Source organism: Leopardus geoffroyi, chromosome B1 (genome assembly GCF_018350155.1).
Source record: "Leopardus geoffroyi isolate Oge1 chromosome B1, O.geoffroyi_Oge1_pat1.0, whole genome shotgun sequence".
Taxonomy (NCBI): domain Eukaryota; kingdom Metazoa; phylum Chordata; class Mammalia; order Carnivora; family Felidae; genus Leopardus; species Leopardus geoffroyi.
Window position 1 is genome coordinate 23,454,022 of NC_059327.1, and position 25,173 is coordinate 23,479,194.

The following is a 25,173-nucleotide window of genomic DNA, read 5'->3' on the forward strand; positions in this document are numbered from 1 at the left end:
TCACTTATTTTATAACTAGAAGTTTGAACCTTTTGATCCCCTCCACCCATCCCAACCTCTGGCAAACACTAATCTATTTTCTGTATCTTTGAGTTTGATTTTTGTTTTTGTTTTTTTCTTAGACTTCATGTATAAGTGAGATCTTAGGGTATTTGTCCCTCTCTGACTTTTTTCACTTAGCATAATGCCCTCAAAGTCCATCCATATTGTCGAAAAGATTGCCTTCATTTTTATGGCTGAATATAAAATGCTATTGTATATACATACCACATCTTTATCCATCCATCCATCGATCCATGCATCCATCCATCCATCCATCCATACATGGACACTTAGGTTGCTTCCATGTCTTGAGTATTGTAAATAATGGTACAATGTATTTCTTGTCCCTCTTTCGTCCTTTCTTCCTCCCTCCCTCCCTCCTTCCCTCTGTCTTTCCTTTCCTCTCCCCTTTCACCCCCTTCCCTCCCCCCCTCTTCTTTTCCTTTCCTTTCCTTTCCTTTCCTTTCCTTTCCTTTCCTTTCCTTCCCTTCCCTTCCCTTCCCTTCCCTTCCCTTCCCTCCCCTCCCCTCCCCTCCCCTCCCCTCCCCTCCCCTCCCCTTTCCTTCCCTTTCCCCCCCTTTCTCCTTACTTGTGTGTATTTCTTATGTTCACATCATGGTCTAACAGCCATGAACTGGAGTAAAGTAATTTGGTTTGACTAAGAAATTAGTAAGTCTTGAAAAGTTTGTTCATTCAAATTCATTCCATTGTATGCTTTTCATTATATATTATTCACGAATGTAATTATGTCAATAGACAAAAAATTAGGTTTCACATATGGGTGAACCTATATATTCACAAAACATAGGCTACACATGAGAGAAAATTGACAAAGTGAAGGCAGTGATTATAACATTAAACTGTTTGACTTATCAGTAGCCTGAAGTGCTCATAACACACATTTTTAACTAATTTTCAGAGTATTTAAAAAATTTCTGATAATGTGTTACCCAACCTCATGGGAACACAGGAACAAGTCAAAAGATGTTGAAGAGGTATTATAGAATTGTACTGTCCTATCCAATAGCCATGAGTCATGTATAGATACTGAGCATTTGAAATGTGGCTAGACTGAATGGAGGTAGTTAAAAATATAAAATTAACACTAGCTTTTGAAGACTTAATATGGAGAGAAAAGAATGTAAAGTATCTCAATAATTTTAAAAATACTGATTACATATTGAAATTATTGAGATATGTTGGACATATTTCATTAAATGAAATATATTAAAATTCATTTTTACCAGCTTTGTATCATGTTTTAAATACAACCACTAGCAAATTTAAAATTACATATGTGACTTATATTACATATTTCTTTGACAGTGCTACTAGAAAGGGTGAACAAAAGCCAAATAGGTAAGATGGAATAGTGTTCTTTCTTTTGATAGGAATATCTTATGCATATGACTACTCCAAGTGAAGTCTCAAGAATCTCTTCCATACTATCACTCACAGTACCAATTTCCTCCCATAATATCACATCTAAGTTTACATAGTATCCTACAGAATCCTAGATCACTCTCAATTGTAAGGGCTTATTCACTCTTTCTTTTCCCCCTCCTTAATGCTGAAATGGAATTGTTTGCACTATTACTGATACAACAGCTTGAAGGCTTGGAGAGGAAGAGGTATCTCAAACCTCCAGACTTAACCTGCTGGGGTGCTAACAGTAATTGTTGCCCAGGTAGTAGAGGTAGGAAAGGAAATGCCTTACTGGATTCTAATGTTACTATGACATTTAAACATGAATGCTGGCACAGATGCAATCATATCTGAAGAATCCAGAGCCATTCATTCCTGTGAGATAAACTGCCAGAAGAATATATACTTCATAAAGGCCTTGTGCTCCATTTCTGAATAAAAAAAGCCCTATCTTTCTTGGGGTGTCTAGGTGGTGGCTTAGTTGGTTAAGTGTCCAATTTCGGCTCAGGTCGTGATCTCATGGTTTGTGAATTCAAGCCCCGCATTGGGCTTTGTGCTGACAGCTGGTAGCCTGGAGCCTGCTTTGGATTCTGTGTCTCCCTCTCTCTCTGCCCCGCCCCTGTTAATGTTCTGTGTCTCTCTCCAAAAATGAATAAACATTAAAAATAAAAAGTCCTATCTTTCAAATTTAAGGTAGGTAGTTGTGAACCATATACAAAAAATGTACAAGTTGCTTGGATTGGCAACTTTTATTTTTATGATTTTTCATTAAAGACAAGGGTTATTAAATGGATTTTTGATTTCCAATTTTTCTTTTATTTGCTTGTATAATTTAAAAAAGTCTAAAAAATGAAAACTGGGATATAACTACAAGTGAATGATTCTACAGAAGAATCTGAGTAATCTTCTAGATATTGAGCACTTTCTTCCCAAAGTACATTGAATATTGAAGCATAAACAGAACTGACTTTTGACAGGAAGTCATGTTGGGGCAAATTGCCCCAATAAATAAAGTATCACACTTCAGATGTCATGTATCTTTACATATCAGAGAATCTCAGCCTTAGAATCAAACATATCAGAAACAAGAAAAGGGGAGGAGGAGGAAGTGACCAAGTTAAGAACAATAGTGTTTTTTTTTTTTTGCAGTAACCTATTGCAAAAACAATAAACATTAGAATAAAATAGTTTATGTATTAAGATTATAAATATTTCTAGTGTATTAAACTTAGAAATTACTATCTGTATACAGTTACTAGGTTTTAGTAAGAGAACACTGTTTTTTGAAGTAGTCATACTTTGCTCAAATAAAAAGCAAATAAAATCCTAACTGACCTATGTAAGGATGTGGCTATTTTGATAGACACAGGTTGACAGGTTTAGATTCTGCAAAGTGGTGAGATCAGGTGTTGTTCGATAAGAGCCACCAGACCTCCTTTTCAGTATTTCTCCTATTTTTTTTCCTTGGGAGCCTCTATTCTTCATTCTTAGGAAGTAGTGTCTTTGTCTTGCCTCCTGAATATCCCCTATGTTGTGCTACCATTGTGCAGTGACCGTGAATATTAGTGGACAAAAGGGGAAATCAAAAATATATAAAATTATCCAATTGCTGAGATGGCAAGAAATGCAATGCTAACTTGTGCCCTCTGTTCTCTGGACTTTCACAAGAATCTTGTATTTGGTAGGGCCAGATAATGGGATACATATCAGGTCAATTACTTCTTTGGTTACAAGATGTCCCTCTCCAGATCTAGTCATTGCCTTCAATTCTGTGGCACTTCGAGAGACCTCTAAGAGGGCCTATGGAGTGGTCTGTTTCACTTACTACAGACCATATAGTCTCATTTGTTCTTACCCCCTCCAGGTCTCTGCAAGTGGGAGTGTAGCCCTTGGAATCTCTGCCTTTCCCTCTTCTGCCTGCTCCCCAGGCTCAGGATAAACTCAAACATGGCCCCTTGTTCTACAGCTTGAATCTCTCCTACTCTCTTCCCTTTAGGTTTATCATTTGTGGAGATGGAGGGCAGTCTGGTCCACTAAGACTTAAAACAGAAAAACAAATGGTAGCTTCTTTTTTCTGAGATGGGAGATGTTCACACCGGTAATTTCTTTCTTAATTCTCTCTGTACGTTCTTAACTATTACAGTCTCAAATGAAATTCTCTCCTGTATTTTGTCTATAATAGTGTGTCAGGTTACTTATTGTATTCCTCATAGAAGACATTTCTAGTAAGTACTGAAAACTGTGGTAGGGGCCTTGCAGGGAGTACCTACTCATCCTTTTTAATACCTGTGGGTATTCAATATTATTATCCTAAGCTCATGGAGGAGGTCATGGTGATCCCAAAATTTAAAGGACTTGACTAACCTCACTGTGTTGTGGAACTGGGGTTTTAGAGCAGGACTTTATCAATCCAAAGCCATTTATTATGATGGTAGATTTCCCTTTTACTCAGTGTTACTTAACTGCATTATTATTAAACAAAATACACATTTTTCTCAAATGAGCAAAGAAACATTGTGCAACTGAAAATGTCAGGATATATGCCTTTGAGTATTAAGGTTCACCTGCTCACTCTGCCTTCCATGTGACTCTTTCCCCGAATTTTCAGAGTTCTCTCTCATCTGAGAATGGGTGAATGAAGATTCTGAATTCTTTTCCTCATTCTTAAAATAGAGATTATATAAGACACCAATGAAATTTCACTGAAGTGAATGCAGTGTATATTAGTACAGAAAACTTCCAGATGACTGAGAAGCCCTCAGTATCTCAGGGGCTTTATGCATTAAAAACAAATCCTTGTTACATTTGAATTCTTGGAGATGTCAGATAGCTGGATATGGCCCTCTCCCAATATTTGCAATGCACCACTTTCCCACAGCCAGCAAAGTACCTCACTCCTTTTATATTTTGTGAGTTTAAGAACCCTGAACATCTCAGTTACCCAGGACATTTCATGTTCTCTTCAGATTTATTGAGACGTAGCATTCAGGGCCTTAGGAAGACTTTGCTTGAGTTACACAACTGTGTAAGTCTGACATATTACTTAAGGATATTAGGGAATATTCTCAAAGAGATTTTCCGAGTGCTAGTGTCGAAGGGTTTGCAAAATGCAGTGCTCTTTTCAAAGTTCAGTAAGCATGCCTGATAATTGTGGAAGCTCATACATTAAATAAATGAGACTCTCAGCCATAGCTATACAAATACTGCAAAGTTAAATCTCTTAGAAGATAGGTAGAAGAGGAGAGTGCATGTGGAATAGTCATTTAAATTATCTTATTGTCTCCACAATCATCTTAGTTTTTCATTAATTGCAATATGCATGAATCATGTCGTGTTTCAGCTTGCTTACACAGTTTTGTGGAGTATATATTACATGGTATTTGGAAGCCGTTTAGGTTCTGACATTGTCCACGTAAGTTACTCAGTTTTGGATTCTGGGAAGAATTCAAGTGAAGTTAGCACCTTTCAGCACCTTAAACATTCAAATGAGATGCTCTCCTGAGTCATTTCACTGGGTCATAGCCAGGTTGTCCTTTTACATTGCTGACAAACAAGTACACAATAGTAAATATATTCAAAGGTCTGAAGGAAGTGCAGGATTTATGTAACAATGCACAGACATTTGAATTTTAAATGTATCACCAATTGTTTATATTACTGTTGCTCTTATCAGCACAGACCCTGTCATTTTCAGACACAAGTTAAAAGTTAAATTTTAATCAGTGTGGCAAACCAATAGTTTTTTAAAAGTAGATTTCACCAAAAATGTTGTGAATTTCCTTTAAAATTTGTACTGTTTCAGTTGAGTTTAACAGAAGTTAACATTTACTGACTTGGTGTATAGACCTGGCTCATTTTTATTCCCGTAACCATTTTCTTAACCCCATAACTACTCCTGTAGTGCATGTTAATTGCCATCATGGGGCAGATGAGGACTACAGCTCAGAGAAATTCAACCATTAACCCAGGTATGTACAGCCTGGAAAAAAAAAACAAAAAACAAAACGGCTGTCCACCTCAAGTCCTCTTGGAGTGAAGTAGAATAAAAACAAATAAGGGGAAGCCACCCTAGTATTTGAATATGGATCTGACGATAGCTTCTGCTACTGCTTTCCACTAGGATCACTTTGATGAATGGCAGGAGAAAAGAGTTATAACTACTTTAAAACCCAAAACTTACATAGAATGCATTTAAAAGCTGAGCTACCTTTGTGGTTCTACTAAAACATCCATTGTTTTCCCCAAGGTTCTATTTCATCTGTAAGAAAATTAACATAGCAGCTTTGAAAATGACTCAGGTGAATAGTTTCATATGTAATTTCTCAAATCTACAATGATCTCTTTCGATCATGGGCAGTGCTTTTAGGAAAAGATTCTGAGAAGAGAAGAAGAATCAGTATGTGTCAGAAGCTGCTTGCTGCAACCCAGTCTCCATGTCTGCTTCATCTCTGGTAAAAGAAGCATGAGCTCAACTAAAAGATGGTATTTGCCGGGGCGCCTGGGTGGTGCAGTCGGTTAAGCGTCCGACTTCAGCCAGGTCACGATCTCGCGGTCCGTGAGTTCGAGCCCCGCGTCAGGCTCTGGGCTGATGGCTCAGAGCCTGGAGCCTGTTTCCGATCCTGTGTTTCCCTCTCTCTCTGCCCCTCCCCCGTTCATGCTCTGTCTCTCTCTGTCCCAAAAAAAAAAAATAAATAAACGTTGAAAAAAAAAAAAATTGAAAAAAAAAAAGATGGTATTTGCCAGCTTGAGTCTGGCTGTGGTCATGCGGCTAACTTGACACTCATGGGATGTAAGCAGAAGAGTATGACATTTGAGAGAATGTTATTTCTAAGGAACTGATTTAGATGGAAGAGCTATACGTTTTTATTTGTTAATTTTTTCGCTCTTGTCCTTTCCTACTTACTCAATTTGTCCACAATGTGGAGTTTATGGCTGGTCTTTTTATTAATTTCTTAGGGAAAAGGTGACCTTGCGTATTAAACCAAATGCTAAGGAAAATGGAGTGTAAGGACAGCAGTGCTGAATCCCTAATTTCTTGAAATTTCCATGTTAGTGTTGTACTGTTTATTATGGATCTTTCTTTCATGAGAGGTAGTTCTAGTTTTGCTACACAAGTAGCAAATAGATTCCTATCAGAGAAAGGAAAATAAGAGACTTCTTCAAAAGCAACTTCTTATGCCTTGTCTGTTTCTTTTTTTTTTTTTTAAAGTTTGTTTATTTGTTTTGAGAGAAAGAGAGAGGGAGGAAGGGACAGAGAGAAAGTGAGAGAGAATCCCAAGCAGGTTCCACACTGACAGCACAGAACCCTATGCAGGGTTCAGTCTCACCAACCGTGAGATCATGATCTGAGCCGAAATCAATAGTCATCTGCTTATTGGACTGAGCCACCCATGTGATCCTGCCTTGTGTTTTTCTTAAGCCAATTCTGATTTGTGGGGTTTATTTTAACAAAATCTAATATTTTGCTGAAGAGTATGTAACTCAAAAAATCAGAAGTTTGGAACTATCATTAAACTGTCATATCGTCAACATTAAGCCCCAAATAACTATTTTAAATTACCTTGATACAAGTAAATTTGATTTACATTCTTACATTCATCAAACGATGTGTGATCCCCAAGCATATCAAAGTATTGCTATAGGACATAGCATGCAGGAAGTACTTAATAAATATCTGTTAAACTATAAGTACATTGTTTTGTTTGCATTTTGTTTTAAATACTTTATATTCTGTGTAGCAAAATAAGTTGACATACTTCTAAATATCTTTATAAAATCAATGCCTTAATCGCTGCATTTTCTTCTTCCACTATTGGCAGAGTTATTCCCTAAAAAAAAATGTTTTAAAAATATTCAGTGATGGGGCACCTGGGTGGCTCAGTCAGTTGAGCATCCTATTCTTTATTTCGGCTCAGGTCATGATCCCTGTGTCAGGCTTTGCATTTAGCATGGAGCCTGCTTAATATTCTCTCTTTCTGTCTGTCTGTCTGTCTGTCTCTCTCTCTCTCTCTCTCCCTCTCCTTCTCCCTCTCCCTCTCTCTGTCTCTCTCTGTCTCTCTCTCAAAATAAAATTTGAAAAAATAAAAAAAAAAATATTCAGTGATAATTTTGTGTAATGGTACCTTTGAGAGCAAAAGATGGAGTAATTGTTTTCATTTCTCAGAAGCCACTATTCTGCTATGATAGTTGTCTCATACATAACACAAGATTTAAAGTATGTGGATAGATGTTAGTTATGTGTAGGAAAAAGTGCCTTTTTTTTTTTTTTTTTTTTTTTAGTAAATGTAATGCATTTAAAAGCATTTTTACTTCCCTTCAGGTGATTTTAATAATACAGTTATTTGAAAATTAACATTATTTTTTACTTTATACTGGAAAGGATTTTCTGACAGATATTTATACACATTTTCTTATAATAAAGTTGCATAATCTAATAAATATGAGATAATAGAATCATAGGGTAGATTTTATCTTATACTCTTCTTTTCCACTTAAAATATTTAAGTACTTTTTAATGTTGTCACATAGACTTCATAATGGTTTTTGTAGTAGGGAGTATTTTACCACCTATATGGTACTCATGTTAATACAACATAAGTTGCAAAACCATTTCCAACGTGTTAAAATTATTTCTAAACTCTTGCCCTTTTGTTTCAGATAGAACATTGTTGATAAGCATCTTCATACATTGATTATTTGTTTTACTTCTGTAAATTATATTTCAGGTAATGGGAACACTGTCAAATTAGTGTACCTCCAGGTGAAAACATATATAAAATCAAAGCGTATGGGAAGCACATTTTATAACTAGTTTTAGAAGGACATGAAAGAATAAGAGAAGTGATAATTTAGGGGCGAGGATTATTGCTTTACAGTCCATAAAGAGATCTGTAAGAAAAGGATTTGTATCATTTCTTCATTGTTTCAGTTCTTAAATGAACTTAATGGGCAGTTTTAAAATGATTTTTGTTACATAATAAAGGAAGTTTTCTAAAAGTAAAATGACTAAGCAACCATGTTATGGGGCATCTTGAAAGCAGAGATAACATTTATTGTTTAAAAGGTACTGGACACTGAGCTAAAAAATTTAGGTAAACAATTTCATTAACACTCCACAGATACACGGCAGAATGAGTTTTTTTTTTTTTTTTTTAATTTTTTTTTTTCAACGTTTATTTAGTTTTGGGACAGAGAGAGACAGAGCATGAACAGGGGAGGGGCAGAGAGAGAGGGAGACACAGAATCGGAAACAGGCTCCAGGCTCTGAGCCATCAGCCCAGAGCCCGATGCGGGGCTCGAACTCACGGACCGCAAGATCATGACCTGGCTGAAGTCAGACGCTTAACCGACTGCGCCACCCAGGCGCCCCGGGAATGAGTTTTTTAAACCAGTCTCCAATTATCGCATGGCCTGTATGGTCTCTACTTTCTAATAAAAATTTTTGACCAATGTCCTTGGAACAACAAATATTCATGGCTTCTTTTATTTTTCTTACCCCTGTCCAGTTGAATTGTGTGTTTACTAAGGGTTTCTATTATTCACAAAATGATTTAGCCATTTATATGCCATTTCTATTAAATCATAAGACAATACAATATTTGTACATATGCATGGAGAAGATTTTTATGAACATTAAGTTGAATGCTTTGGAATTATTCTCTAAAGGCAAATATCTAAACAAATTGTGAGACAACTATAAAATATTGGGAAAGAAAACCTAAAAGTATTCGAGTAGTTGGTTCTCTCAGAAGGCATTAGCTCTCAGATGAAGTTGGTAAAAGAAATTATTTTTCTTAGAAGAAAATGAAACCAAAAGTTATAAGTGGTGATGTAGTTTATGTAAGAAGTACTACCTGGCCTTGCTATCAGTTTTCCCCTGTTAAAAGTATATTCTTAGTTATTCATCAAAATAATTTTGGTGTGAATAAATGTAAATGTCTATGTGTTAAGTCAAGAAAATGTTTAAGGAATAGATATATCATTTTCATGTTTCCCATTCTAAACAGCCTTTCAATCATGAATTCTGATTTTGGGGGCTTCTGTTTACCTTTATTCTATGATGAATCTCCTATTTGTCATCTCTGTCAAGTTCTTCTTTCTTGGTTTATTTCCTCATTTTTATAAACCAAATTCTTTAGTAGATTCTTGACCAGAAATATCTGAAAGAGTGTTTTTCTGAAAATGATAATATCTTGCCCCTTATTTTGGCTGATAGTTGATCTGGTTACAGAATTCTTAATACATAACTAAATATAAATAAATACACTTAGAGTTTTTAAGACATTAGTATTATCCAGTTTCCATTGTTATTGTTCAGAAAAATGATTCCATTTCATTAGCAGATCTTTTTGGATGTGATCAGTTTTTTTTATACTATACTTGTATGATGTTCTTATCCTCATCATGCTAAATACTCACAATGTGAATTTGTGCTACTCTGTTTTCATCACATGTGATGGGAAGTTTTGGAACCTTTCAATCTGGATCTCATATCTTTCAGTACTGGGGAACTTAATGAAATGTTTAATAATGACATTATTCTCTATACTTTCTTTTACTTTTCCTCTTTAGGTTCTAAATTTCTCTTTATGGAACTACTTTTATCTGAAATCTGCATCTCCTGGACTGGTTCCTTTAATTTTGTATATTTTTGTGGTATTTCATGTTTCATATTGCAAATTCTGGGAAATTTTCTCAATTTTTTTTCAATTCTATTGAGTTTTCAGTTTGGTAATATATTTTTAACTTCCAATAGCTCCTTTTGTCTTTCATACCTTTCTGCAATTCTTTCTCTTTTCTTCTCTCTCTCTGTCTCAGTATTTGTGACAGAATTTTTTTCCTGCGTGTTCTTTGTTGCCTCTGGAGTTTTTTTCTTCATGGTTTTTTTTTTTTTTTTTTTTTTGGTTCTACTTGATATTTCCATATCAGCTTCCCTTTGGTATTAAATAATTTTATGTTGCTGTTATCTAGTTATGATTGAATAGAAGACTCAAAAATGATACAAAGCTAAAAAAATTGGGGGGCCTCTGTGTGGCTCAGTAGATAAAACATGTGACTCTTGATCTCTGAGTATGAATTTGTGCCCCACATTGGGCATAGTGATTACTTAAAAAATAATATAAAACTGAAATTGCATGAGTTGGATATGTTGATTTTGAGCTTTTATGAATATAATCTTGGTGAGCTTTTTATTAGGGAAATGTAGTCTCTCTTATTTTTGCATTCTTCTTTCCTGGAATGGTAGATTTTCCAAAGAAGAGTGTTAATGTCTTTTTTCTAAAGGATAACATATGGCCAGCACTGTTCTATACACAAAACAAGAGAGCCACACTGAAGATTTTAGGATTTTGCATTCCTTAAGCATATGTCCTTTATTTTTCATGTTTCAATAGGATATCTCAGGTCCTTCAGTCCAGAGACCCTCTATTTTACCTTCTCCGAAGAGAAATCTCCAAGCTCTGCAAAGGTGAATTAGAGTTTAGCCAGTAGGTTGGAGGGGTGCAGGTGTTTAGTAATCTAAGTGCCTCTCTAGTAGCTTTCACCCATGTCAGTCATCCAGCATCCACTTTAAAACCAAGTTCCCAAGGTTCCTGGAGCTGCCGATTCCCAGATGTTTTGAGGTATCCTCCATCCAAATCGAGTTATTCCTCAGCTGTCCTCACTGCCAGTTAAGGAAGCAACTTTCTCAGATATACTGTCTGCCTGCTTTCAGGTATCCAAAAATTTAATGCTCTATCTCCTCCCCTGCTATCCCATGTTTGTGTTTTGTGTATTTTTGAAATAGTGTATTTGATGTAGTTTGTGTAGTTTTAAAAAAGAGAGCAAAAGTAGAAGTATCTGGTCAACCATCTTAATCCAGAAATTCCTGGATTACATTTTAATAAATTAGCATTGGTAACTGTGAAAATTGGATCATAAGGAGATAAGAATGGAAGCCGGATATTAGTTGCAGTGTTCTTTTAGCAGTCAGTACTAGAGAGGATAATGCCTTGGACAAGGTGGTAGCAGTGAAGGTAGAGGAAAGTGAATAATTTCAAGCACATTTTGGAGGTGGTATCCAGACTTCTTGGCAAATGTTGGGAGTGAGATAAAGAGATTCTGAGAGTTTTTAATTTAATGAACTGTGTGAGTATTATTTTTCTAAATGGTGGAGAAAATAGTAAGAACATGGTGAGGGTACAGGTCAAAAGTTCTGTTTTGGATATAATTTCTATTATGATGTTTGTTGGAGATTCAGTAGTGATGCAAAATGAATATTACAGTCAAGAGTTCAAGACCAAGAGGTCAGAACTGAAAATACACATTTGATTGTTATGAACATGACAAAGGTTTCATTGAAAGCTGTGAAGCTTCTTGAAATCACCTATGGAACGTATAAAAGATCTAGGAGCAACATCTTAGACCTCCGAACCTTATAGGTAAGGAAGGAGATGAAAAGCAAGCAAAGGGAATGAAAACATGATCAGTGAGAGGAGAAAACAACAACAACAACAAAAAACCAAACCAAAACAGGAAGCCAAAGGTGTAAGTGCTTGAAGGAGGGGATGTCAATTCTGTTGAAAGATGCTGACAGGCTAAGTAAAGTGAAGCCACTAAGTGATTACTAGATTTTGCAGCTTGGAAGTTATTGTCACCCTTGATCAGCTTAACAGGATAGAAGCTTACTGGAAAGGGTTGAGTATGGAATTGGTGATTATAAGAAGAGACAATGCAGACATGTCTTTTTTATAAAAGGGAACTGGAAAAAGAGTTGACAGCAAGAGCAACGTGTGAAATCAAATGGTGGATTTTTTTGAAGAGGTTGATTAGTGTGTGTATAGAGATACAAAAATCAACTGATAATATTTAAGAAAATATATCCATATATATCAAAAATGTAACATTAAATACTAGATGAAATATGTTGGTTATATTTTTCTCTGCATAGTTGGCTTTTTTATGACAATAGATGAAGAGGTAGAATCTATGAACTCCTGGATTAATATAAAGTTTCCTTTCTATTATTGGCAACTTGTTTTATTACACTCCTGGGCACCTGCTCGACTGCCTTATTATTTTTTTTTCAAATGGATTACATCATTATTTGCATCCTATCATTTCACTTCTATTTTGCAAAATAATGAGCTTGAAGCTGCATGTTGCATTTTAACAGTGTGGCTAGAATTGATTTTGGTAACCCTTCTACATCATTGTAATGCATAGCAGATCACGGGTTTATTATTGCCTAATTTTTAAAATAGAAAGTCCCGAAGACATCTAATTTGCTCATGGTTCAGGACTGTTCATTGGAACCTATTGCTTTTGCTTCACTGGGGATTATTGAAGGTTGGATCGAAACTACAAAGTAGTATGCACATAATAGTCTTCCAGCTTGCTGTGAGCTGCAAAGGTTGCTGCTTACATGCAGGATTATTTAAACGTAGGATATTTGCCTTGAGCCATAAGATTGGTTATATTGTAAAGTCAAAGCATGGGATGGGATTGCAGGGTGGGTGATGGTTTGCAAACTGCACAAATGTTAGGTAAAAATGGTTTCCAACAGGGGCACCTGGTTGGCTCAGTCAGTTGAGCGTCCGACTTCGGCTCAGGTCACGATCTCACGGATCGTGGGTTTGAGTCCCGTGTCGGGCTCTGTTCTGATAGCTAGAACCTGGATCCTGCTTCATATTCTCTGTCTCCTTCTCTCTGCCCGTCCTGTACTTGTGCTCTGCCCCCCTCCCAAAATAAAGTGATAATTTTTTTTTAATGGTTTCAAACTGTTAACTACAAGGAGATAGGAATTTCAGGTTGTCAAAAGTAGGGTGACATCTTACCTATGGACCAATTTTGTTACAGAAAATGTCTCATAGCTGGTCACCTGCCTCCCAGAGTAATTCCAGGGCAGTGTTACATCATTGTGAGGTGAGTGGGGTGTCCCCGTGCAGGCATTACACACCTGACACGTGTGATGGTCATTGTGTGAAGTGTTTGATCACAGATTCCTTAACTCAGAAGAGAAGTAGTCTCTGACAAACTCAAAGAAATAAGAATTTAAAGAACGTGGTGTTAGAATTAAAAGATGTGACAAAAATAGAGATTTGTTCCAATTAAAGAATTGACGTGTGCTTTATTATTTTTTTAAGTTTATTTTTATTTATTTTGAGAGAGAGAGAGAGCAGGAGAGGGGCAGAGAGAGACAGATACAGAATCCCAGGCAGGCTGCGTGCTGTCAGCAGAGAGCTCGACGTCGGGATCATGGATCACGGACCAGGACCTGAGCCCAAATCGAGCTGATGCTTAACCGATTGAGCTACCCATGCGCCCCTTATATGCCCTTTATGGAAAGTGCAGCGTATTAGAAAGAAACACATATCCATGATCCTACCACTCAGAAAATGGTTTTTGTTATAGCAGTAATGAGGATCATACTGTATTTGACACTACATACTTCTTTTCAGCTACAATAAAGTCATTTTCCAATATTACTATACTTACTACTTTATCAAATGGAATATATTTTGATTTTAGCCATTTTCATATTAGTGGACATTGTGTTAGTTTTCTCGCTTTGAATTCTAAATAACTCTGTAAATACTCTTTGAAGACAAGGATATTTCCCCTAGAAATTAGAATACTGGATCAATACTGTGAACATTTTTAATATTTCTGAAACATATTGCTAAATTATATACCAACAGTGATATACACTGTACATTTTCGTCAGTCCGATGTGGAATGCTATTTCATCCAAACTTCACTAGCAGTCAGGAATATTGCTTCTATTATTGCTAATTATATAGTGAAGAGTGGTTTATTTGTATTTATGAATTTGCATGTATTTGATTAGAAGTAGGTTGAATACTTTTCAGTACAATTACTTATTGCTCTTGGGTATATATACCATATAAAAGCCTTAAGGACAGAGTCTGTGAAATCACATTGAAAGGATTGGCCTTCAGAAAGTATATATTACATATTGCCTATTTTTAATGGACAAACATTTGCATTCAAGGCTCAGAAAATTGCTTTGATTATGTAAGTAAATTAGTACTCTTCTTTTCCAAGGTTTTTCATTATGGTTGTAGAATAAGTATTTATTCGATTCCCTTTTATTATAGTTTACATGTAATTTACATTGATTTACATTTACTTGATGTACGTTTATTGAATATGAAGCATTTGATAAAATGTGAGATAAATCAGAAATGTTTTTCTTCATGGGATGTACATTTTATTGAGGAAGAGAAACATTAATGGTGTCTGTATATGTAGAAATGTACTTTACCTGTGATAAGTTGTAAGAAGAGGTTTATGAGCAGAACCGTTTAAGAGGTTTACTCTAAAAATAATTGGGTGAGGGGTACCTGGGTGGCTCGGTTGGTTAAGTGGCCAGTTTCAGCTCAGGTCGTGATCTCGCTGTTTGTGAGTTCGAGCCCCACGTCAGGCTCTGTGCTGACAGCTCAGAACCTGGAGCCTGCTTCCAATTCTGTGTCTCCCTTTCTCTGCTCCTCCTCCACTTGTGCTCTGTCTCTCTCTCAAAAATAAATAAACATTAAAAAAAAAATAATTGGATGAACTAACCTAGTGAGGGAGATAAAAGGAGAGATGTGTAAGATGAGAGCTGGAGACAGAAGTTAACTGGTGAAGAGAGAGGATATGAGTGTTTCAGGAAGTACAGGCTGCACTGCACTGATCCTGTGTCAGAGAGGAGCGTGGGACACCCAGGGAACAGAGAGAGGAGCAGAGGAACAGGGAGGAGAAAGAACAAAGAAGCTAGATTAGGAAGGGTCTTGTAAGTTACAGGTGATAGAATTTTGAAATAGACACATTTGGAATTCATATAAAAATAATACAATTGATCTTCGTCATTCATGAATCCTGTGTTTGTGAATTAGCCTACCCGCTAAAACTTGTGACTTCAGAATCAATAAATACTTGGTGCACTTTCCCTGTCCTTTGCAGACAAGTGCACATGTAGAGCAGGGAAATTGCTGAACTGCCCACAGACACATTTCCAGCTGAGGTTGAACCATGTGATCCTGTATCTTGTCATTTCAGCTCTCATATTCTCAAGTGTAGTTTTCATGATTTATTAAGTGCCACATTATTTGCATTTCTTGGGCTTTTTTTTTGGTTGATTTCTCAGTTTCCAATGACCCCCAAGTGTAGTACTAAGTACTGCCTGTATTTTAAAGCACAGAGGTTGCAATGTGTCTTTCAGAGAACATGTTTGTTAGATAAGCTTTGTTCAGGCATGAGTTATAGTATTGTTAGCTATGAGTTCAATGTTGATCAACAATAGATATTAAATAAGGTATCCTTAAACAGAAAGACACATAAAACAAAATTAAGTATTGGGGTGCCTGGGTAGCCCAGTCCGTTAAGCATCTGGCTCTTGGTTTCAGCTCAGATCATGATCTCAAGGTTCATGAGTTTGAGCCCCGTGTCAGGCTTTGTGCTGACAGTGTGGGGTCTGCTTGGGATTCTCTCTCTGCCCTTCCCTGGCTCACACTCAAGCTCTCTTTCGGTCAAAATAAACAAACATTAAAAAAAAAGCCAACAAAGTTAAGTGTTGATTGCTTCGTGAAAATGTGATGGGAGGATCACAACCTAACTCTTTATTTCTTCCTTGGAGCAGTGATTCAGTATTTACTAATTCAGGATTTATGGCACCTTTATAGAATATAACTATTGCTTTTAATGGAATATTACTCAGCCATCAAAAAGAATGAAAACTTGCCATTTGCAACAATATGGACGGAGCTAGAGAGTATAATGCTTAGTGAAATAAATCAGAGAAAGGCAAATACCATACAATTTCACTTGTGGAATTTGAAAACAAAAAAAATGAGCAAAGGGAAAAAAAATAGAGAGGCAAACCAAGATACAGACTCTAAACTATCGAGAAGAAACTGATGGTTACCAGAGAGGAGATGGGTGGGGGGATGGGTGAAATGGGGGATGGGTTATTAAGGAAGGCACTTGTGATGGGCAGTTGGTGTGGGATGGATGTGTTGAATCACTATATTGTAAACTGGAAATAATATTACACTGTATGCTAACTGGAATTTAAATAAAAACTTAAAAGTAGAGGCTATATTTATTAAAAATAATAAAAATAGTTAACATTTATTGTCCTTATACATGTATTAATGCTTTAACCCTCCCACCAACATATCAGGTTGGCATCATTATTATATACCCCATGCGTTTTTTTTTATTATTTATTTTTGAGAGAGAGAGACAGTGCAAATGAGGGAGGGGCTGAGAAAGAGGAAGACACAATCTGAAGCAGGCTCTAGGCTCTGAGCTGTCAGCGCAGAGCCCAATGTGGGTCTCAAACTCCCGAACTGGGAGATCGTGACCTGAGCCTAATTAAGATGCTTAACTGACTGAACTACCCAGGCACCCCTATTTCCCATGTTTTAAATGAAGAAACTTAGGAATTAAGATGTTAGGACAGATACTGTCCGAGATCAACAACAGTAACAGCAGCAGAAGCAGGAATTGCAACAACAAAATTCCATGCTTAACAAAGTACTTTCTCTCTCTCTTTTTTTTAATGTCTTTTGATTTGTACACACTGCTGTGAGGTTGAATAAGGGACATATTCTTCCACCCAGTTGAGTAGAGAGGAAACCAAAGCACAGGGAGTGTAATTGCCCAAGGTCCTACTGCCAGCATATCCCCTGCAGTGCTCCTTTCATTCAGTCACCCCTTCCTGGAGCAGAGATAGGACTTGTATAGAGCACAGCCCCATGTTACTGCCCTGTGTGTTTTACCCTGCAGACCAGAGAGTGACCTTAACAGGGGGAATGCTTTCTCTGTCCCCAGGGAGAAGAAAAAGCATGAGGAAGTTTTGACTAAAATATCCAATATGTAGGCAAGAACTATTAAGAAAGTGCTTTCTGTCACTGAAAATGATTTCCCTTTTGGTAAACATGATGCCTTTGTACCCAGAATCTATCAATATTTCTTGAATAAAAAGTGAAGAGCTTGACTGGAACAACAACTTGTTGTGTAAAAGTAGGTTCCTCCGACATACTGAATATCTTTTTAATAAATGGTTATTAAGAATTTCCCGAGGGGCGCCTGGGTGGCGCAGTCGGTTAAGCGTCCGACTTCAGCCAGGTCACGATCTCGCGGTCCGTGAGTTCGAGCCCCGCGTCGGGCTCTGGGCTGATGGCTCAGAGCCTGGAGCCTGCTTCCCATTCTGTGTCTCCCTCTTTCTCTGCCCCTGCCCCGTTCATGCTCTGTCTCTCTCTGTCCCAAAAATAAATAAACGTTGGAAAAAAAAAAAAAAAAAAAAAGAATTTCCCGAATAGGCCTTGACTGTAGTTATCTTTAATGTTGAGATAGTTGACTACATTTTCCCATTATATGGAATATATTCTTATTTAAAAGGACCTTAAATTAAAACTCAAGTACTACTCTTTCTGTACAAGACTGATTCTAATGAAATAATTATCTTGCAGATTATAAAATTAGCATTTTTGAGTTGATGCAAAAATGATAGTAAATAATCCCAGGATACAAATTCAGCTGTTTTCTAAATACAATCTCTTATTTTCTCAATTTAATATCTACTGAGAGCTTCTTTTCTGTGAAGTGACAAAATGACGATCTCAGTTTATTTATGGTTCATCATTTTCTCCAGGATCGTGTATAAATTCTAGACGTTTATAAAGCTCCAAGTTATTATATTTTTAGGATGCACCTGAATCTCCGTGTCCTATGCTCATGCTGATATCCCCCAGAAGTTCTTGGTTTCTTCAGGTTTGTTATATTACCCTTGCAGATGACAGACTTGTGAGCCGTAGCTTTCTTTCAGCTCTTGGGCACAGGATGATCTTTCTGCAGTTTCCGTGTCACATTGCTCCAAGAAAAATTATGTGGACTGTCATAATCTATTTACATATATATCCATGCATTCTATTTACATGCCGTTCTCAGTCACAGAAATTCATGCTACTGCTCCCCAGTCCCACGGGGCTACAGGGAACTTGGTTAGGAAGGTTGGAATATGTAGGTACACCATCCAGACATACTCCCTAGGGAACTTCCAATCTCCCATCTGCTCTAATTCCCCAAATCTACCAGAGATTGAGGCATTACTGTTTTACCCCCATCCCTTTCTCCCTTCACCTCCCCCTCCATCCATGGTGTGAGGGAGATTCCTTTGTTAGTTTTATTAAAATCCTTTTGAATCTATGCATTTCTTACACCCTTTTGAACTCTCACTCTCCTGAAACATGGAATCGTTAGTTCCTTTTCTGGATTGGAATGTCTTGTTCTAATTTAAGATGTGTTAATATTCCCTGAGTTCCTTTAGATAATTGCAATTCCAAAAACACCGTGCTAAAATTCCACAGCATATTCTCTGTGTATGCTTGCTTACTTATTTATTTATGTATTTATTGTGCCACAGTTCTTTCCTGAGGCAGAGAATGGTCTAAGAAAGCTTAAGATAGATAGCATGATGGTTTGTATGGAAACAGAAAATAGCACCCAAATCATTGGTTAATATTTGAAAACTGCTGGGCCTCATAGTATCATTTTCACGTAGATTGCATCATGGAACATAAAATTAAACCTGGTGAAATATGGTCATTTTCTGAAGTTACATGAAAATTTACATACAAAATGATTATGTCACTTTCCAAGAAAGTTATTGTTAATCAACTAGAATGCTGTACATGTGTACAGTTGTTTTGGTCGAACAGTTCTTTTTTTTTTTTTTTTTTTAATCTTTATTAATTTTAGAGAGAGAGAAGGAGAGACAGACAGTGCAAGTGAGGGAGGAACAGGAGAGAGGAAGACACAGAATCTGAAGCAGGCTCTAGGCTCTGAGCTGTCAGCACAGAGCCTGATAAGGGTCTGGAGCTCACGAACAAGGAATTCACGACCTGAGCCGAAGTCAGATGCTCAACTGGCTGAACCACCCAGGCGGCCAGTGGTCAAACAGTTCTGTTTTGAATGATATATTTTCAAATCTGAAACATCTTTTATGGATATTTCTTTACTCAAATATTTTTGGACTTCTTTCACAAAATGTACTAATTATTTAGAGGAAAATGTAAGATATGTTGTCTGCCAATATGATAACCATGGTTTGAAAATGCCCCTTTGTATTCAAAATATTTAACATATTACAAACAATTCTAACTAAAGAGCATTGTCTGATAAAAACTATCAAAGGTAAAGTTGAGAGAAACATTTAACTGTTATTTCTATGGACCCAGGGTTAGGTACTATTAAATAAAGAAGATTTGAGAACTTAAAGTAGCAATCCCGTTTATTTTTTATACTACTAAATTATCTGATAATTTCAGAAATTAGAAAAATAAACTCTTAGAAGTATAGAAGTGTATCTATAAACAGAAATTTCATTTCCACATGAAGTATCTGCAAATTATGTCACTTTTTTTGGAGATGATTTTTTAAAATGGGCACTGGATTCTGGGAATAGAAAAAGGACATAAAACAAGTAACACAGCAGGAATAGAAATTTTTGCAATCAGCCTTGGGAGAAAGGAAGACACTCCAAGAAAGTCAAAATGAATACAAGTACCACAGTCTCATGCCTTTTTGGGAAGTGAACTGAAATGTACCAAAAAAGTAGCAACTCAGAATCTCTGCAAATCTGTTCATTTGGGATGGGATAAGTAAGTGGAAGTCTAAAGAAATATCAAATAGGTTTGTGAATAGATTAAATAAAAACCTCACAAATGAGGATACCACAAACATAGTGAAGAAACCTGTATTAGCCTCTTTTTTTTTTCAAGTTTTTATTTAAATTCCAGTTAGTTGGAGCACCTGGGTTGCTCAGCTGGTTAAGTGTGAGACTCTTCATTTTGTCTCTGGTCATGGTCTCATGTTTCATGAGTGTGAGCCCCCCATCGGGTCCATGCTGATAGTATGGAGACTGCTTGGGATTCTTTCTCTCCCTCTCTCTCGGCCCTCCCTTGCTTGCTCTCTGTCTCTCTCAAAATGAATAAATAAACTTAAAAAAATTTAAAAATAAATAAATTCCTGTTAACATACAGTGTAATATTAGTATCACATGTAGAATTTACGTACATCACTTACATACATCATGTTCATCACTTACATACATCACGTTCATCACTTACATACAACAGCCAGTGCTTATCACAAGTGCCCTCCTTAATACCTGTCATACATTTAACCCATCCCTATAAAACCATCCACTCCAGCAACCCTCAGTTTGCTGTCTGTAGTTAAGAGTCTCTTTTATGGTTTACCTCCCTCTCTTTGCTTTTTCTTCCATTCCCTATGTTCATCTGTTTTGTTTCTTAAATTCCACATGAGTGAAATCATATGGTATTTGTCTTTCTCTGACTGACTTATTTCACTTAGCATAATACCTAGCATAATACACTCTAGCTCCACCTACATCATTGCAAATACACACACACACATACATACATACATACATACCACATCTTCTTTGTCCGTTCATCAGTCGTTGGACATTTGAGCTCTTTCCGTAATTTGGCTATTGTTGTATTATAAGTGCTCTTATAAACATTGGGGTGCATGTGCCCGTTTGAGTCAGTATTTTTGTATCCTTTGGGTAAATACCTAGTAGTGCAATTGATGGTTCACAGGGTAGTTCTATTTTTAACGTTTAGAGGAACCTCATACTGTTTTCCAGAGTGGCTGCACGAGTTTGCATTCCCACCAACAGTGGAAGAGATTTCCCTTTTTCCGCATCCTCACCAACACCTGTTGTTTCCTGTGTTGTTAATTTTAGCCATTCTGATAAGTGAGAGGTGATATTGCATTGTAGTTTTGTTATTTCCCTAATAATGAGTGGTGTTGAGTGCTTAGCCATCTGATGTCTTCTTTGGAAAAATGTCTGTTTATGTGTTGGTCCAAATTATTAACTGTATTATTTGTTTTCTGGGTGTTGAGTTTGATAAGTTCTTGTAGATTTTGGAAACTAACCTTTTATCAGATATGCCATTTGTAAGTGTCTTCTTCCATTCTGTCACTTGCCTTTTACTATTTCTCGTAGTTTCCTTTGCTGTGCAGAAGCTTTTTATCTTGATGAAGTCCCAATAGTTTATTTTTGCGTCAGGAGGTGTATCTAGTAAGAAGTTGCTGATGTCAAAAAGGTTACTGCCTGTGTTCTCCTCTAGGATTTTGGTGGTTTCCTGTCTTACATTTAGTTTTTTGGCCTTTTTATTAAAGGTCCAGATGCTGGGGGTCAGGAGATAGGAACCTGCAGCAAAGCAGTATCTATTGATAAGTATCTCGTTGAAATATTACGGAAGTTTCAAGAGCAACCATTGACACCTGGGCATTTTCAAAAATGACTGATTTAACTTCCATACCATGTAATTTAAATTTTGTTATCTATTTTTTGAGAGAGAGAGGGTGTGTGTGTGCGTGTGTAATTAAAAAATACTTAAAGCTAGAGATTTTAGACTTTCCTTGCAACCTGGGGCTCCCATCTGTGCTTTACATTTAAATTTCAAATTCTTCAGCTAGGCCTTCAAAACAAGCTCTCATATTCTCGTAATTGAAAATAGAGAACTGTGTGGTATTATCTAATCAGTTGATCTTTGCACTGCATGATAAATTTGTGCTTTCTATGCATCCTTATATATATTTAATATTGACTATATTATTAAAATTAATTAAAAATATATATACTACCTAGCTTAGCTAAAAAGGTCATGGGAAAATACTAAATAGGAATCTATAACAATGCTAATCATTATATTCAGATATTAATTCAAACTGTAATAAAGATACATTATAATAAAGTTAAGTATATTATTTTAAATAATATAATTGAATTTAGTAAGTTTGTGGAAATGAGAGTCAGATATCTTAGAAGAGATTGCTCATCATTAATTTTAGGAGTGAAAAAAAAAAAGCATTCCACTGATATATAAATGTGTTGTGTTACCTTTATTTGTTATAGCCACAACTCTTACCTCCCATCCATGTCCTGACTCTTCTTGTTTAAGCTATCGTCTATCAAGGATGGAAAAACAGTAAATACACAATTCCAAACTATTTCTATTTTTAGTGTTAAATTAAAATATAAAATAAATGAAAATAACTTTGTGAACTCACAGATGATTTCTAATCAATATAATTGTGTATACATTGTGCCCACATTTATATTTATATATGCTTTATCCTGCTAAGGAAACCTATATATATGTCTAAAGGTAACCTAAGGCACATTAACACTTTTAGGAGTTTACTTGAGTAAAATATTGATTCGAATTGGTAAGTAACCAAACTGGAAGAAGTTATGGACACTCCACCAACAGGAACTAGGGGAAGAGTTTTTAGAGAAGAGAACAGAAGCAAAGCAACAAAGTTATTTGGCTATACCCTGAACACTTGTCTTATTTGAGAAAACTCAGTTGGCTGATTGTAATGAGTCATTCATAAGTGTCATTTTCTTGGATTCTAGCATATGAACTCTGACTTAGGCTTTGGTTTCTTTATGTAGGCTATCAAGGCATTAGGGCAACTTCAGTCTAATGGCTCAGTCTTATTTGATTTACTTTAACATATCCCATTATTTGTGTAAAACATAATCTAGCATTCCTAGTTCAGGAATGTTCAACGTGATAATAAGTTTTCATATGTGAGAAGCATTGCAATGAACAGCCTGATGCCTGCATCTTAACTTTTTTCCAATACTTGTCCAAAAATGTTTTTTAGGTAAATTTCCAGTTGTAGAAATATTGTACCAATGAATGTATACTTGTGGACTTTACAAATATGTTTCCAGAAAGCAGTCAAGTCAAAATAAAGCACTGGCATTATCATTTTATTCACTTGCTGCCAAAATTATATGCAACAATTCCAATTTTCTGTTGTTGTAAGCTGGCAGTTTTTATTTTTGTAGCTGAGTATTGTTTCACGTCTTTACTGACCATATATATTTCCTTTTGTAAATTACCTACTTATGTCTTTGCCTATTTTTAAAAGTATTTCTATTTTTCTCATTTATATGTAATAGATATTTAAAAAATAACAGTATTAACCCATTTTATAATAAGTATTATATCCACTGCTTCTCAATTTGTCATTTTTATCTCTGTTTCCTTTGTTCATGTGTTTTGTGGTGTGCGAGGCAGTGGCATATATTTCTTTGCTCTGTATAAGTTTTTAATGTTCATGTAGATACATCTTTTCTTGCGTTTTTTCAATTTTTGATGTCCTGATAAAATAGTATTCCACGTTTAAGATTTGTAGAAGTTATATTTCATGTTTCTATAATACTGGCATTTTGTTATTTCATATGTTGACATAATCCATCATAAAATTACTATTAAATATGATGAAAAATTTATAGATTTTTTTTCAAATGGAGAACTGTTGTTTTCCTGATTTAAAAACAACCTTATAATTAATCCAAAAATAACTAAAGGCTTTACCTAGTATAATCACAATGAAACATTACATTCAAGGGAATGTGGAAGTAAATCCATTCTTCTCTTGATTTGAATGTTCCACTTGAAACCCTGAGTACCACTTCTTGAACACCCCTTGTTGCTTTCTCCTCTCACTGTACATATTTCATCCAACCTTCCAGCTGTGCCATCTTCGCATGCTTGGCACGAGTTAAATAGTGATTTGCTAAGAATTAGCTATTTGTATACATAATCTATGTTATTGCCTATAAAAACTGTATTGCCTTTGCAGTAATAGAATACATTTTAAAATAATGACATAAAACAAATAACCACATAATTCATTAATTTCCCCCTAATTACTAGTAGACTAGATTAGTTCCTTTTTTATTGTATCGTTGACACGCAATGTTCCTCATTGACTCAGCAAGTCTATACATGATGCTATGCTCACCACAAGTACAGCTATCATCTGTCACCACACAACGCTTTTACAGTACCATGAACTGTATCCCCTATGCTCTACCTTTCCTCTCCTTGACTGACTTGTTCCATTACCGGATGCCTATACTTCCCACAACCCTTAGTCCATCTTTCCCATTCTTCCACCTCCTCCTCTTTGGCACTGTGAGTTCTCTATATTTATGGGTCTGTTTCTGCTTTTTTGTTGTTTGCATATTCATTTTTTTTAGATTCCACATATAGCTGAAATCATAGTATTTGACTTTCTCTGTCTGATTCATTTCACTTGGCATAATACCTTCTAGGTATATCCATGTTTTTACAAATGCCAAGATTTCTTTTTTAATGACTGGGTAATATTCCAGTGTGTGTGTACACTTGGGCTGCTTCCATATCTTGGCTAGTGTAAACAATGCTGCAATAAACATGTGGTACATAGTATTTATAGTATTTTAGATTACTAGAATAACTTTGTAAAGCATATTCTTAATCGTGATTTTTTTCTAGGCACAGGAAAAGTCTCCTACCTAATTCAATTAATATTCTGATAAAATGATATATACTTATTCAGGGATAAATGAATGGTAAAATAGGTTTTACCTAAAATCATAATTTATTCTATTAATGTTTTTGAGAAGAGAGGGTGTGTGTTTTTTTCTTGTTAAATTTATCATATATATTTAGACTGTGTTTGCAATATATTTATAATAATATATTTAAAAGCTTTTAACAAAAAAATTTATGTTTTTATTTATTTTTGAGACAGAGAGAGACAGAGCATGAGCAGGGGAGGGGCAGAGAGAGAGGGAGACAGAATCTGAAGCAGGCTCCAGGCTCTGAGCTGTCAGCACAGAAC

General features: G+C 35.9%; 1 protein-coding gene across 3 annotated transcripts in view; it reads left to right on the forward strand.

The window, feature by feature from the left end:
• Positions 1–25,173, forward strand: part of SGCZ (sarcoglycan zeta) — a 1,098,717-nt gene that overhangs the window by 380,578 nt on the left and 692,966 nt on the right. The window lies entirely within an intron of this gene.